Source organism: Panthera uncia, chromosome D4, assembly GCF_023721935.1.
Source record: "Panthera uncia isolate 11264 chromosome D4, Puncia_PCG_1.0, whole genome shotgun sequence".
Lineage (NCBI taxonomy): Eukaryota > Metazoa > Chordata > Mammalia > Carnivora > Felidae > Panthera > Panthera uncia.
The window spans coordinates 79,671,853-79,687,270 of record NC_064807.1 but is presented as its reverse complement, the minus strand read 5'-3'; the positions used below and the strand labels follow the sequence as shown (position 1 = coordinate 79,687,270).

Below are 15,418 nucleotides of genomic sequence, written 5' to 3'. Positions count from 1 at the left end.
GCCATGAAGAAGTACATCTGCACGAGGCACCCAGTGTGGGAGATGGCATGGCGCTGTGTCAGGATGTTCGCCAGCACCTTGGGGACAATGGTGCAGGTGAAGCAGGTCTCGACAAAGGACAGGTTGGCCAGGAAGAAGTACATGGGGGTGTGGAGGTGCTGGTAAGAACCAATGGCCATGATGATGAGCAGGTTCCCCAACACGGTGACCAGGTACATGCCCAAAAAGACTCCGAACAGGAGAGGCTGCCACTCAGCGTTTGCAGAGAAGCCCAGGAGCAGGAAGTCAGAGATGCTGGTTTGGTTTCTGATTTCCTTCAAGGAGAGAAATTGGAGGAGAATCTTGCTTAAAAAGATAGGCTGTGAATACTTGGAGTCTAGAGCTTTGGTCTTTCTCTATTCCTTGAAGAGGTTACTGAGATTCACTAGCAGCTATGATGGCAGGGTGGGCAAATAAGGAAAATATGAGGACTGTGGACTATGGTAATCAGGCATTGTGGGGGTGTAACTTGGTTTCTAGATTCTTGCCCTACATGTGACTGAATGAGGCTGAACTGGTTTTCATCTGGATTGACTCCTTCCAGGATTAATTCCTATTTTAACTTTAGAACACTTGTTCAATCTTAATGCTCTACTGTGGAGTCCTTTGGGGTCATGCATATCCTAAGATAGTGGGCAATACGAGATACCCTGTCTGTGTGCGAGTGTGTGAGTGTTTACTGAGAGAAATGGAAGAAAAAGTCTTTAGATGTGCCAGGTGTGCTGTATGTCTTTGTGTTTGAAGACTGTTCCAGTGAATTAACGTAGATATGAAAACTGTTAACTGAACTTTGTGAATGAAGGGAGTGCTGTTTTCATTATCATCATCAACTTCACTATCAGCCAGTGGCATGTTTTAAGATCACAGTCTTTGGAGGGACACCTGGGTGACTCAGTCGGTTGAGCACCTGACTTCGGCTCAGGTCATGGTCTCACATTTCGTGAGTTCAAGCCCCACATTGGGCTGTCCGCATGGAGCCTGGTTGGGATCCTCTGTCCCCTTCTCTCTCTGCCCCTCCCCCACTCATTCTCATTCTGTCTCTCTCTCTCACTCTCTCAAAAATAAATAAACATTAAGAAAATTAAGAAAAAAGATCACAGTCTCTGGAGTCTAGAGACAGGCTGGGAATCCTTTCTCTGCTGTTCTCTGAGTGTGCTCTTGGGCAAGTTACTTAAGCTCCTCGAGTCTCTGTTTCCTCGTTTGTACAACGTGTACTCGCTTCATAGAATCACTGAAGCTACTGAGATAACATCAAGGAAGGGCTCGCCTCCATTAAGGGGTGATCGTCGCTTCATTGTTGACAGGAGTTGAAGAAATGTGAGCCCGGGTCCCACAATGCAATGGTTTCCATCAGACAAGCTGCTTAATTATAACTTTGCTTCTCTCATGCCTTTTTTCACTTTGGTAAATGCCCCCTTGGAGTTTGCTTTCTTGGTGTTTAGATGCAGAGAATGATGCCGCCTGATAGGTCTGTTGAGGGGATAAATACTGAGTCAATGAAGGTTGTCTTCACAAACCAGATTTCATGAACTTTATGAAATCTTGAAGATTCTTTGATTCATGATGTCATGATGTGCACTGGAAAAGAGGAATACCAATGTCTCTGATGGTGTGAAAGAATGCATGTGCTGAAAGGTCAGGGGCAGCATGTGGCAGTGTCATACTCGTGGAGTGTGTTCCTTAATACATCTTTTCTGAGGTCTGATGAAATCTCCCCACTCTTTATGTGTGATTTTGAGAAAGTCACTTTGCCTTTTTGCTCTTCAGTTTTCACATCTGTTTAAATGAGTAAGTGTAGAGTTTACTGTGGGGAGTAGTGAGGGTAAAATTAGGCAATGGTTGTGAAATATGTAGACTAAGGCTGGTGCATACTAAGTGCTCAGTAAATATTAGCCATTATTGTTATTGTTGTTAGTACATGAGGGTGCTCCCATGTCACTGCTCCTGGCTCCTGCCCCAGAGGAGGTGGGCTTGAGAATTGTGAGGTGTCAGGGGAGAGTCACCATGATTATCACCATCACTGCCCTTGGGTGGTTATATCTTTGCTCAGAATGGTCACTGACAAAGCCTCTGCTTTGGCATTGGGAAGCCCCATGTAAACTTGGTCAAATAACTTTTTTTTTTTTTTTTTTTTGAGAGAGAGAGAGAGAGAGTGGGGGAGAGGGGCAGAGGGAGAGATTCTTAAGCAGGCTGCATGCTCAGTGCAGAGTCTGACATGGGGCTTGATCCCATGACCCTGGGATCATGACCTGAGCTGAAATCAAGAGTCAGGCACTCAACCTACTGAACCACCCATGCCCCAACTTGGGCAAATAACTTAATCAGGAACAGCCCAGGTATCGTTAACAATACAATGGGAACAAATAACTATATTTTATATAGTTATTCACTGACTCTAATTAAAGAAAAAAGAGAGGATGTGAACAGGTTTGGTGCATTGTGAATGGTGGCGGTGGACGAGAGTGTGCGTAGTCCTATGATAGTAGCCCAGAGCAATTCTGGGAACCACACCTGCCCGAGAGCTGTGATGGTGGAGTCCATGAAGAAAACGAAAATGATGCACCCTTTATTAATCAAGTGCTCTTCTGTTTGCAGAGTTCTGATGTCCACAGGTTTTGTTGCTGCACTGGTGCTATGTTCTGGTCACTGTGGACTTGAGGAAGGGTAGCCTGAGACTCTGTCTCCATAATGACCTCAGGCTGGATCAGCAAGGACCTGGCGAACACTGGACTTAGGTTCCCCTTATGGAGATTAGGAGAACTGGGAAGTGATGGGCAGATGTAGGAAAGAAAAGGGGAAAAAGAAAAAGGAAGAAGCTCTAATGGGCTGTGTGTGTCTGCACATGCGTGCCTGTGTGCATCCAGGCCTTTGGCAGACTGTGGTCTTCCTCCCCATCTCTGTGCCTTGGTGCTTACCTGGAGATGCTGGCCAACCTCAGTCCCTGACACTGTCACCATGGATGTTGGATTCCCTGCTCCTTTGTCTCCCCAGGAAGACATGACTGGAGCCACGGAGCCCTTCCCTCTCTGCTGGAGCAGCACAGACTGAATACCCAGGAGGAACTGTTGACTATTCACAGGCGGTGTCTCCTGAGACCCAATCACAGGCTTCCTCATTAGAGACAAGATGAGGCAATTCTAGACTGTGGCCCCTTGAGTCCCAGCAATGTCTGTAATGCCCCCTTTCAAAGAGACTGGGGCTGGGATCCATGGAGGCACTTCTGGAATTTTTCCCTTGGATGAGGTGCAGGTCAGGTTTGTCATCGTCAGCCTTTCCCCATCGTGGAGTACACACTTTCTAATAAGAGCCTAGTCCTCATGGATGAAACGTAGGTTGCAGAAAATAAGAGGGAAAAAATATATTGGAGGTCACCATTGTTGCCTTCAAATGTCATGTTGTAGAGGGGACATTCTTATTCTCTAGGACCCCAGTAGTCAATACATAATCAGCATATAGGATCTACAGAAGGCCAAGGTGCTGGGGATCTTTGGATATTTCTTTGTTGTAAATCTGTTTTACGTACAAAAGTGTTACACAGAAAACATACATGTGGTATTAAAGAATGATAATAAGATAATACTCGTGCTTTTTCCTTTCACATTTAATATTATAACAGTATATTAGAATGATAATATTTCTATCACTTAAAATCCCCCTTTGTGCCCCTCTGATCACATTTCCTTTTCTCCTCTATTAGAGGAAACCATTGTTGTGAGTATTCCTGTAGTCTTCTCTATAATTTTACCATCTATGCATATCACTCTAAAATATATATGGTCTGATTAGGCATGTTTTTGTGCTTTATGTGATTGGAATTATATTTTTTGTGTTCTTTTGTAACTTGCTTATTTTCGTCAATAGTTTTACATTTTTTAAAGGTTTTATTTTCTTTCCTTTTTTAAAGTTTAATTATTTATTTTTTTTTAATTAAAAAAATTATATTCAAGTTAGTTAGCATATATGCAATAATGATTTCAGGAGTAGAATCCAGTGATTCATCCCCTAGATATAACACCCGGTGGTTATCCCAACAAATGTCCTCCTTCATGCCCCTTGCCCATTTAGCCCATCCCCCACCCACATCCCCTCCTGTAACCCTGTTTCCTCTTTATGTTTAAGTCTCTTATATTTTGTCCTCCTTCCTGTTTTTATATCATTTTTGCTTCCCATTTTGTATCTTAAATTCCACATATGAATGGAGTCATATGATACTTGTCTTTCTCTGACTAATTTTGCTTAGCATAATATACTCTACTTCCAACTATATTGTTGCAAATGGTAAGATTTCATTATTTTTTATTGCTGAGTAATAATCCATTGTACATATAAACCACATTGCCTTTATCCATTCATCTATCAATGGGCATTTGGGCTCTTTCCATATTTTGGCTATTGTTGATAGTGCTGCTATAAACACTGGGGTGCACGTGCCCCTTTGAAACAGCACACCTGTATCCTTTGGATAAATACCTAGTAGTGCAATTGCCGGGTCATAGGGTAGTTCCACTTTAAATTTTTTGAGGAACTTCCATACTGTTTTCCAGAGTGGCTGCACCAGTTTGCATTTCCACCAACAGTGCAAAAGTGTTCTTTCTCCGTATCCTCAATAACCTCTGCCCTTGCCTGAGTTGTTAATTTTAGCCATTCTGACAGGGGTGAGGTGATATCTCATTGTGGTTTTGATTTGTATTTCCCTGATGATGAATGATGTTGAGCATTTTTTCATGTATTTCTTAGCCATCTGGATATCTTCTTTGGAAAAGTGTCTATTCATGTATTCTGCCCATTTCTTCACTGGATTATTTGTTTTTTGGGTGTTGAGTTTGATAGGCTCTTTACAGATTTTGGATACTAACTCATTATCTGATATGTCATTTGCAAATATCTTCTCCCATTCTGTAGGTGGCCTTATTATGGCTGATTGTTTCCTTTGCCATGCAGAAGATTTTTATCTTGATGAGGTCCCAATAGTTCATTTTTGCTTTTGTTTTCCTTGCTTCCAGAAATACGTTGAGTAAGAAGTTGCTGCGGTCAAGGTCAAAGAGGTTTTTGCCTGCTTTCTCCTCGAGGATTTTGATGGTTTCCTATCTTACATTTAGCTCTTTCACCCATTTTGAATTTATTTTTGTGTATGGTATAAGAAAATGGTCCAGGTTCATTCTTCTGCAAGTCGCTGTCTAGTTTTCCCAGCACCATTTGCTGAAGAGACTGTCTTTATTCCATTGGATATTCTTTCCTGCTTTGTCAAAGATTAGTTGGCCGTACGTTTTTGGGTCCATTTCTGGGTTCTCTATTCTGTTCTATTGATCTGAGTGTCTGTTTTTATGCGAGTACCATACTGTCTTGATGATTACAGCTTTGTAATACGTCTTGAAGTCCGGAATTGTGATGCCTCCAGCCTTGGTTTTCTTTTTCAGGATTACTTTGTCTATTTGGGGGTCTTTTCTGGTTCCATACACATTTTAGGGTTGTTTGTTCTAGCTCTGTGAAGAATGCTGGTGTTATTTTGATAGGGATTACATTGACTATGTAGATTTCTAGCCTTGGCTAGTGTCGACAGTTTAATATTTATTCTTCCAATCCATGAGCATGGAATATTTTTCCATTTTTTAAATGTCTTCTTCAATTTCTTTCATAAGCTTTCTATATAGTTTTCAGTGTATAGATTTTTCACCTCTTTGGTTAGGTATTTTCCTAGGTATTTTATGGGTTTTAGTACAATTGTAAATGAGATTGGTTCCTTGATTTCTCTTTCTGATGCTCATTATTGGTGCATAGAAATACAACCAATTTCTGTGCATTGATTTTATATCCCACGAGTTTGCTGAATTCATGGATCAGTTCTAGCAGGTTTAGCAGGTTTTGGTGGAATCTTTTGGGTTTTCCATATAGAGTATCATGTTGTCTGCAAAGGTTTCTGAAAGTTTGACTTCCTCCCTGCCGATTTGGATGCCTTTTATTTCTTTGTGTTGCATGATTGCTGAGGCTAGGACTTCCAATACTGTGTTGAATTACAGTGGCTAGAGTGGTCATCCCTATCGTGTTCCTGACCTTAGAGGAAAAGCTCTCAGCTTTTCCCCATTGAGTATGATATAGCAGTGGATCTCTTGCATATGGCTTTTATGATCTTCACATATGATCCTTCTAGCCCTACTTTCTTGAGTGTTTTTATCAAGAAATGATGCTGTATTTTGTCAAATGATTTCTCTGCATCTATTGAGAGGATCATGTGGTTCTTGTCCTTTCTTTTATTAACGTGATGTCACATTGATTGATTTGAGGATATTGAACCAGCCTTGCATACCAGGTATAAATCACACTTGATCATGGTGGATTATTCTTTTAATGTATCATTGGATCCAGTTGGATAGTATCTTGTTGAGAATTTTTGCATCCATGTTCATCAGGGAAATTGGTCTATAGTTCTCCTTTTTAGTGGGGTCTTTGTCTGGTTCTGGAATCAATGTAATGCTGGCCTCATAGAATGAGTTTGGAAGTTTTCCTTCCAATTCTATTTTTTTGGAACAGCTTCAAAAGAATAGTGTTAACTCTTCTTTAAATGTTTGGTAGAATTCCCCTAGAAAGCCATCTGGCCCTGGACTCTTGTTTTTTGGGAGATTTTTGATTACTAATTCGATTCCCTTACTGGTTAGGGGTCTGTTAAAATTTTCTATTTCCTACTTGTTTCAGTTTTGGTAGTGTATATGTTTCTAGGAATTTGTCCATTTCTTCCAGATTGCCCATTTTATTGGCATATAATTTCTCATAATATTCTCTTATTATTGTTTATATGTTGGTTGTGATCTCTCCTCTTTCATTTGTGATTTTATTTATTTGATTCCTTTACTTTTTCTTGTTGATCATACTGGCTAGGTGTTTATCATTTTTGTTAATTCTTTCAAAGAACCAGCCCCTGGTTTCATTTATCTGTTCTACCTTTTTTTAAAAAAAATTTCCATAGCATTGATTTCTGCTTTAATCTTTATTATTTCCTGCCTCCTGCAGGTTTGGGGTTTTATTTGCTGTCCTTTTTCCAGCTCTTTAAGGTGTAAGGTTAGGTTGTGTCTCAGAGACATTTCTTCCTTCTATAGGAAGGCCTGGATTGCTATATACTTCTCTCTTATGACCGCCTTTGCTGCATCCCAGAGGTTTTGGGCTATTGTGTTATCATTTTCATTGGTTTCCATGTACTTTTTTATTTCCTTTTTAACTTCTTGGTTAAAGAATTACTAAGAACTTCATTTTTTAGTGGGGTGTTCTTTAATTTTCATGTACTCATGGTCTTTCCAAATTTTTTCTTGTGGTTGATTTTGAGTTTTCTAGTGTTGTGGTCTTAAAATATGTGTGGTATGATCTTGATCTTTCTGTACTTGTTGAGGGCTGATTTGTGTCCCAGTATGAGATCTATTCTGGAGAATGTTCCATGTGCACTTGAGAAGAATGTGTATTCCACTGCTTTAGGATGAAATGTTCTGAATATATCTGTTAAGTTCTTCTGGTCCAGTGTGTAATTCAAACCCATTGTTTCCTTGTTGATTTTCTGCTTAGATGATCTGTCCATTGTTGTAAGTGGGTGTTGAAGTCGCCTCCTATTATGGTATTATTATAAACGAGTTTCTTTATGTTTGTGATTAATTGGTTTATATATTTGGGTTCCCTTGCATTGGGGGCATAAATGTTTACAATTGTTAGTCTTCTTGGTGGATAGACCCCTTAATTATGATATAATGCCCTTCTTCATCTCTTGTTTCAGTCTTTATTTTAAAATCTATATTGTCTGATATAAGTATGGCTACTCCAGGTTTCTTTTGGCAGCCATTAGCACGATACATGATTCTCCATCCCCTTACTTTCAATCTGAAGGTGTCTTTAGGTCTAAAATGGGTCTCTTGTAAACAGCATACAGATGGATCTCATTTTCTTATCCATTCTATTACCCTGTGTCATTTGATTGTAACGTTTAGTCCATTGAAATTTAGAGTACTGAAAGATATGAATTTATTGCCATTGTGTTACCTGTAGAATTGGGAGTTTTTTGTGGTATCCTCTGGTCCTTTCAAAAATCTTTGTTGCTTTTGGTCTTTTTTGCTTTGTTTTGTTTTGTTTTGTCTTTTTATCCCCTCAGAGAGTCCCCCTTAAAATTTCTTGCAGGGCTAGTTTAGTGGTCATGAACTCCTTTAGTTTTTGTTTGTCTGGGAAACTCTATCTCTCCTATTTTGAATGACAGCCTTGCTGGACAAAGAATTCTTAGCTGCATATTTTTCTGATTCAGCACGTTGAATATATCCTGTCACTCCTTTTTGGCCTGCCAAGTTTCTGTGGATAGGTTTGCTGTGAACCTGATCTGTCTTCCTTTAATCTTAAGGACTTTTTTCCCTTGCTGCTTTCATAATTCTTTCCTTGTCTGTGTATTTTGTGAATTTGACAATGATATGCGTTGTTGATGGTCAGTTTTTGTTGAATCTAATGGGAGTTTTCTGTTCTTCTTGGATTTTGATGTCTGTGTCTTTCCCTAGGGTAAGAAAGATTTCTGCTATGATTTTCTCACATAAACTTTCTACCCCTTTTTCTCTCTCTCATTTTCTGGGACTCCTATGATTTGGATGTTATTCCTTTTTAACTAGTCACTGCGTTCTCTAATTCTTGTGCTCTTTTCCTTAGTTTCCTTTTTTTTCTGCTTCATTATTCTCCATAATTTTGTCTTCTATATTGTTGATTCATTGCTCTGCTTCATGCATCCATGCTGCCATGGCATCTATTTGAGATTGCATCTCAGTTATGGCATTTTTAGTTTCATCCTGATTAGACTTTACTTCTTTTATCTCCACAGAAAGGGATTCTATGGTTTTTTCCACCCCAGCTAATATTCTTCTTATCCTGATTCTAAATTCTAGTTAAGACATCTTGCTTATATCTATGTCGACTACTAAATCCCTGGCTGTCATTTCTTTTGGGGTGGTTCCTTCATTTTGTCATTTTAGAGGAAGAAAAAGAATTAATAAAATAAAAAATTAAATTAAAAAATTAAAAACAACATGAAAAATCATAAATGTAGCTAGATTCTAGGTGTGTTTTGGTCTGGTTGTTGAAAGAAGCTTGATAGAATGAAGAGAAATGGAAAAGAAAATAAAAAAGTAAGAAAAATGTTTAAAAAATTAAAAAATGTATACAACAAAATAGAATAAAATGAAGAAAGTAAAATAGAATAAAAAATTTTCAAAAAATAAAAAATATAGTAAAAAAATTAAAAAAAATTTACAGGGAAAAGAAAAATAAATTTTTCTCTCTCTGTATCCAAGAATAAGAAAAGAAGAAAAGAAAAACAGAAAAAAAAAACCAGAAAACAAACAAACAAAAAGAAAAAAAACAAAAAATGAATAGATTGACCAATGAGCAGAATGAAATCTGAATGAAATTACATCCAGTTTTCCCTAGAAGTCTATCTATGAGGCAGTTTATAGTCTGTACACTAAGCAGGAGACTTGTGGTGATTCTCTAGCCTGAGCTTGGTTGGCACAGTTGGACAGGGCTTGGTGCAACAGCTCTATTCTCCACTAGGTGCTGCTGCTGAGCTTACTGGGGTGGATTGGTGTGGCATGTGCTATGTATATGCAGGTGCAGGAGAGGTGAAAATGGTGTCACCCAGCTTCCCAGTCTCTGGCACGAGGGTTACCAGCAATCAAGCACCTCTCCTTTGCCTCTAGCTTCCATCCATTCCTTGCTTCTGCACTGTCCACATCCAAGTATCAGCCTGCCAGGTGGTACCTCCCTCCTGAATTATATCTCATACAGGGCTGTGTTTCCAAACCCCTCACTTCTGAGATCCCTGCAGCTTAGACCCACTCTGACCCTCTGGGAGGGCCTCACCGAGCAATGGCTAGTTGCTGACTTGCCCCTGGGAAAATTTGTACAGTTGTGCTGTTGCAGAGCTTCAGAGATTATGGCAAAACACAAACAGCCAGCGCCAGGTTTCACCATACCCTAGCGTCTTTGTTCCAATGCCAGCAAATGTTGCTGGTCTCTGGGGCCCACTGTGATCTTTGCCTGTGGGGAGGCTGTAGGGCCTCTACCAAATGCCCTCTTAGCAGAGGAACTGCTTGTCCCCATGTGGAACCCGGCCCACTTGGACCATGTTGCCTGCTCCTGGGTCTTTGCTCTTCCTACAGAGCACCACCAGGTATCGATCTGTAGAATTTCCGACTCTGCTCTCCCTGTTTATAGAGTCCTAATGGTATTGAAACCCACTCCTTTCTCCCTTCTCCCTTTCTTGTTTAGTCACTTGTGCATTTCCACTTTCTCTCTTTCTCTCCAGCTACTTTCAGGGGGAGTGCTTTTTTCTGTACTCTCCCCCCTTTCTCTGTTCTCTTTCTGCAAAAACAGCCCCCTACCCTCCACAGCTTCTCTCTCCCCCAGTTCACCTCTCCATGCCACTACCTGCTGAGTTCTGTGGCTCAAGTTATGCAGACTGTTGTGTTAATCTTCAGATCAATTTTCTACGTGTGCAAAATGGGTTTGGTGCTGATATAGCTGCATTTCAGGGATGAGAGAAGCGGAGAACTTCCATGCTGCTCTGCCGTCTTGGCCCCTCCCCTAGTTTTACATTTTTTTGAGGTCCATCCATACCCACGTATGTAGCTGCAAATCTGGTACAGGCCAGTAATCCCCCATCACAAACTCTCATTGCCAGCTGTATCATTGTGTGTTTCAGAATTTTTGGATTTGAAATGGTGTGTTCTGCTGTGTATGACTGTCCTAGCTGGTTTTGACACCAAACACACAACATCTTGCAACAGAATGAATGAATATCCACACCATGTGGGACTAGTAAAGACTACTAGTATCATCCTTTCAAGTCACACCAGGTGTTGTGAGGTTGCTGTAAGCTTTTGAAGCCTTTGAAAACCTTTATGTTACTGGAGCTTTTGGGATGTCAGAAGTGCAGATGTCATGGTATTTAGTGGTATTTCTTCTGTATGTTTAAGACTATTTTTTTTAAGTTTATTTTTTATTTATTTTGAGAGAGAGACAGAGAACAAGTCGGGGAGAGGCAAAGAGAGAGGGAGACAGAATCCCAAGCAGGCTCCATGCTGACAGCACAGAGTCCAATACTGGGCTCGAACTCACAAACGTGAGATCATGACCTGAGCTGAAGTCAAGAGCTGGATGTTGAACTGACTGGGCCATCCAGGTGCCCCTAGGACTATTTTTTAAAATCAGTGAAATGTAAGATACTTAGAGAAAACTGCACAGAATGTAAATACGTTGCCCGGTGAACTATTATGGAGCAAACACCTGTGAATCATTTCCCACATCAAGAAGTGGAAGTTCTCCTGCTCTCTGCCAATCACTGCCCTTTTTCTTCCAGGTCAAATAACCACGTTTTCCTAACATTTTGTTATAGTTTTGCCTGGTGGTGAACTTTATATAAATAGTATCACATACTCTATTTTTTTTGGTCTGATTTCTCTTGCTGAACATCTGGACATTTGTGAGCTTCATCTAGGTTGCCGTGTGCAGCTGTGGTTTGCTAATTTTCATCATTGTAAGATGTTCTATTGTATGTGGATATTAGGCATTGCTCCATCTGCTGTCGAAGGAATATCCAGGCTTTGGCTATTAGGAATAATGATGTGATGATCATTGTCATGTGCCTTCCTTTCTTTTCTCTAAAAACTGCACAATACAATCGACCATGGTAACCACTTTTTAATTGTATATTTCAGTATTGTTGAGTATACTCACACTGTTGTGCAACAGATTTCTAGAACTTTTTCATCTTGCAAAACTGAAACTCTATACCCACTGTACAAGTGCCCATTTCCCCCCACCCCTAGCGCCCAGTCTATGAATTTGACTACTTTAGATACCTCATATAAGTAGATTCACACAGTATTTATGTTTTGGTGATTTAGTATAGTCTTAACTTTCATCCATGTTGTAGCATGTGACAGTATTTCCTTCCTTTCAAGGCTGAATTATAGTCTATTTTATGTGTATGCCACATTTTATTTATCCATTTATCTGTGACTGGACATGTAGGTTGCTTCCATCTCTTGGCTATTGCGAACAAGCTGCTGTCAACACACGAGTGGAGTTATCTCTTCGAGATCCTGATTTCAATTCTCTTGGATATATACCCTGAAGTATAAGATGTTTAGTCATTTTTTTTTGTATTTTGGAGAGTGCCTACTTTTTTTTTGTTTGTTTGATTTTTCTGTTGGCTCATTCTTGGTTTTTCTCCATGACTCATTTAACTCTTTAAATATTCTGTATATATAAGTTCCTTATTGATTGTTTGTGTTAAAATTTTTTCCAGCCTGTTTTCACTCATTTTTAAATCATATTTTAAAAATAATACATGTTTTCCATTTTAATTTGATTGAATTCACCAATATTTTTCTTTTTGTTAGTGCTTATTTCATTTCTGGTTTAAGAAATTCTTTTAAAATTTTTTTTTTCAACGTTTTTTATTTATTTTTGGGACAGAGAGAGACAGAGCATGAACGGGGGAGGGGCAGAGAGAGGGAGACACAGAATCGGAAACAGGCTCCAGGCTCCGAGCCATCAGTCCAGAGCCTGACGCGGGGCTCGAACTCACGGACCGCGAGATCGTGACCTGGCTGAAGTCGGACGCTTAACCGACTGTGCCACCCAGGCGCCCCAAGAAATTCTTTTAAAAAAATGTTTATTTATTTATTTTGAGAGGGAGAGAGAGAGCATGAGCAGAGGAGGGGCAGAGAGAAAAGGAGAGAAGGAATCCCAAACAAGCTCTGTGCTGTCAGTGCAGAGCCCAACGTGGGGCTCGATCCCACAAACCATGAGATCATGACCCTGAGCTGAAACCAAAAGGCAGATGCTTAGCTGACTGAGCCACCCAGGCACGCCAAGAATTACTTTCTATCCAAGATCAGGAAGATCTTTTCCAGTGTTCTCTCTTAAAAGCTTTCTCATTTTGCCTTTCACATTTAGGCTTCATCTGGAATTGATTCATCTGGAATTGATTTTTGTGTTGTAAAGTAAGTGTCTAAGTATTTTTTATGTCTAGACGCCAAATTGTCCCAGTATCCATTTGCCAATTCCACACTGTCTTGTAAACTATAGCTTGATACTAAGCCTTTATATCTGGCAGAGAAATTCTTCCCACTTTGTTCTTCTTCAAAAATTTCTTGGCTGTTCCTTTTTTCATTTTATTTCATATGTTTACACGTGTTTCTTTCCAAACACATATACACACAGGCACACAGATACACATACACTTGTTGAATTTTTAAGATGGAACTGAATTTGATGGGGTTTTGGAGTGATGGTGGGGGTCTGGATCTGACCACCAAGGAAGAATTCTTGAGACACTTTTGGTGCAAAAGGGTGATTTTATTAAATCACGGGGACAGGACCCATGGGCTTGCACTGAAATAGCTGCACTGGGGTTGTGAAGGGTGACTGATTATATACTATGGAGTTGGGGGAGGTAAAGGGGAAAGGGAGGCTTCCAGAAGGGCTTTCATATGCTAAAGGGGACTCTTAACATACCCAAGGCCTTGCTAAGATTGTTTTCCCTCTAGTAAGGCATTAACAATAACACAGTAGGGGGTTCCTGGAGAAATATTATACTCTGTATGTATTTGCCTCAAGTATTTGTCAGTGGGCTTCATATTATAAGGAAATTTAATTTTACCTCCCATTTCCTTCTTGCCTTTGTTCCCCATATCACTATGGAGGAGAGGGTGATGTTGGGGCTCCAGGAAACAGAGTCTACAGGTTTCTAGAGATCAGGCTATTGATAAGGTTGCCTTTTTCTTGTGATTTACTAAGACATTTGTCAACTGCTGGTGACTCACGCCCTGTGTGACTGTGATCTCTATCAGTTAACCATTTGTTTTCTCTTTACCTCAGTGCTTCCTGAGGGATGTCACAGGTATCCTACCTGGGGAAAGGGGGGTTTGCTGGGTGTTAGTTTGCCTTATCAAATTGAATCAGATGGATTCAAACAATTTAGAGGGGATGCTCTCATAATTATAGAGATTTCCAATTCATGACCGTTGTATGTCAGTTTATGAAGATCTTTAATAAATGTCAATAATGTTTTATTCATTTATTTTATTTAAAAATACTTATTTTTGGGAGAGCACAAGTGGGGGAGGGACAGAGGATCTGAAGAGAGAGGGGGACAGAGGATCTGAAGAGAGAGGGGGACAGAGGATCTGAAGTGGGCTCTGCACTAATAGGCTGACAGCAGCCAGCCCGATGCGGGGCTCGAACCCACGAATCATGAGATCATGACCTGAGCTGAAGTCAGACACTCAGCTGACTGAGCCACCCAGGCATCCCAATAATGGTTTATTCATTTTTATGTAGTAGTCTTGTATGTATTTTGATGGATTCATTTCTGGGTACTTGGTGTTTTTAAACTATATTTGAAGCAGGAGCTCATAAATACCTTATTTCTTTTTGTTCCTGGTGCATAGACACATATTTAGTTAAGCATAGATTTTGTATTTAGCTGTTTTGCTAATGTTTAAGTCTAACATCGGTAGAAGTTTTTGGAATTTTGATTATACAATCATGCCATCCATAAACCAAAGGAAATTTTGTTTCTCCCTTTATTTCCTTTTGTTACTTCTTTTATCTTTTATTTATTTTTATTTCTTTTCTGCACTGCCTGTGACTTCCAGCACAATGTTAAATAGCAGTGCTAAGAGCTGCTACTTTTGTGTTGTTCCCATTTAGAAAGCAAAGGTTCTAGCGTTTCTTTTGTCTCCATTTGGCTAAGAGAGCTTTACTCTGATTGAATACTTTATTACAGCAAATGCTTTTTCTTCTATCTGTTGAGGTAATCACATGATCTTTGTCCTTTGTTTTGTAAATATGGAGAATTACTCTGATGAATTTTTAGAAGTAGAATCAAAATAGATTTTTCATTAGAGAACAAAGCATTATTTAAAAAAAATTTGCTTTCTGACTCAGCCTATGCCATCAGCACTTCGCAATGATTTTTTTTTTTTGCTCCCCAGTAAGTACTATCAACTGAGTTGTGTACCACCCCCCCTCCCAATTTATATATTGAAGCCCTAACCTCCAATGGGATTGTATCTGGAGACAGGGTCTTTAGGAGGTAATTAAAGTAATATGAGGTTTTAAGAGTGGGGCTCTAGGGGAGCCTGGGTGGCTCAGTTGGTTAAAAGTCCCAACTCTTGATTTCGGCTCAGGTCATGACCTCATGGGGCATGAGTTCAAGCTCTGTGTCAGGCTCTGTGCTGGCAGCACTCTCTCTCCCTTTCTCTCTCTCTCTCTCTCTCCCTTTCTCTCTCTCTCTCTCTCTCTCTCTCCCTTTCTCTCTCTCTCTCTCCCTTTCTCTCTCTCTCTCTCCCTTTCTCTCTCT

The 15,418-nt window shown here is 40.0% G+C and overlaps 1 pseudogene; it reads left to right on the top strand.

Annotated features, from left to right (window-relative positions):
- Positions 1-3,204: 3,204 nt before the first annotated feature.
- Positions 3,205-15,418, top strand: part of LOC125922772 (olfactory receptor 13C3-like) — a 13,354-nt pseudogene continuing 1,140 nt past the window's right edge.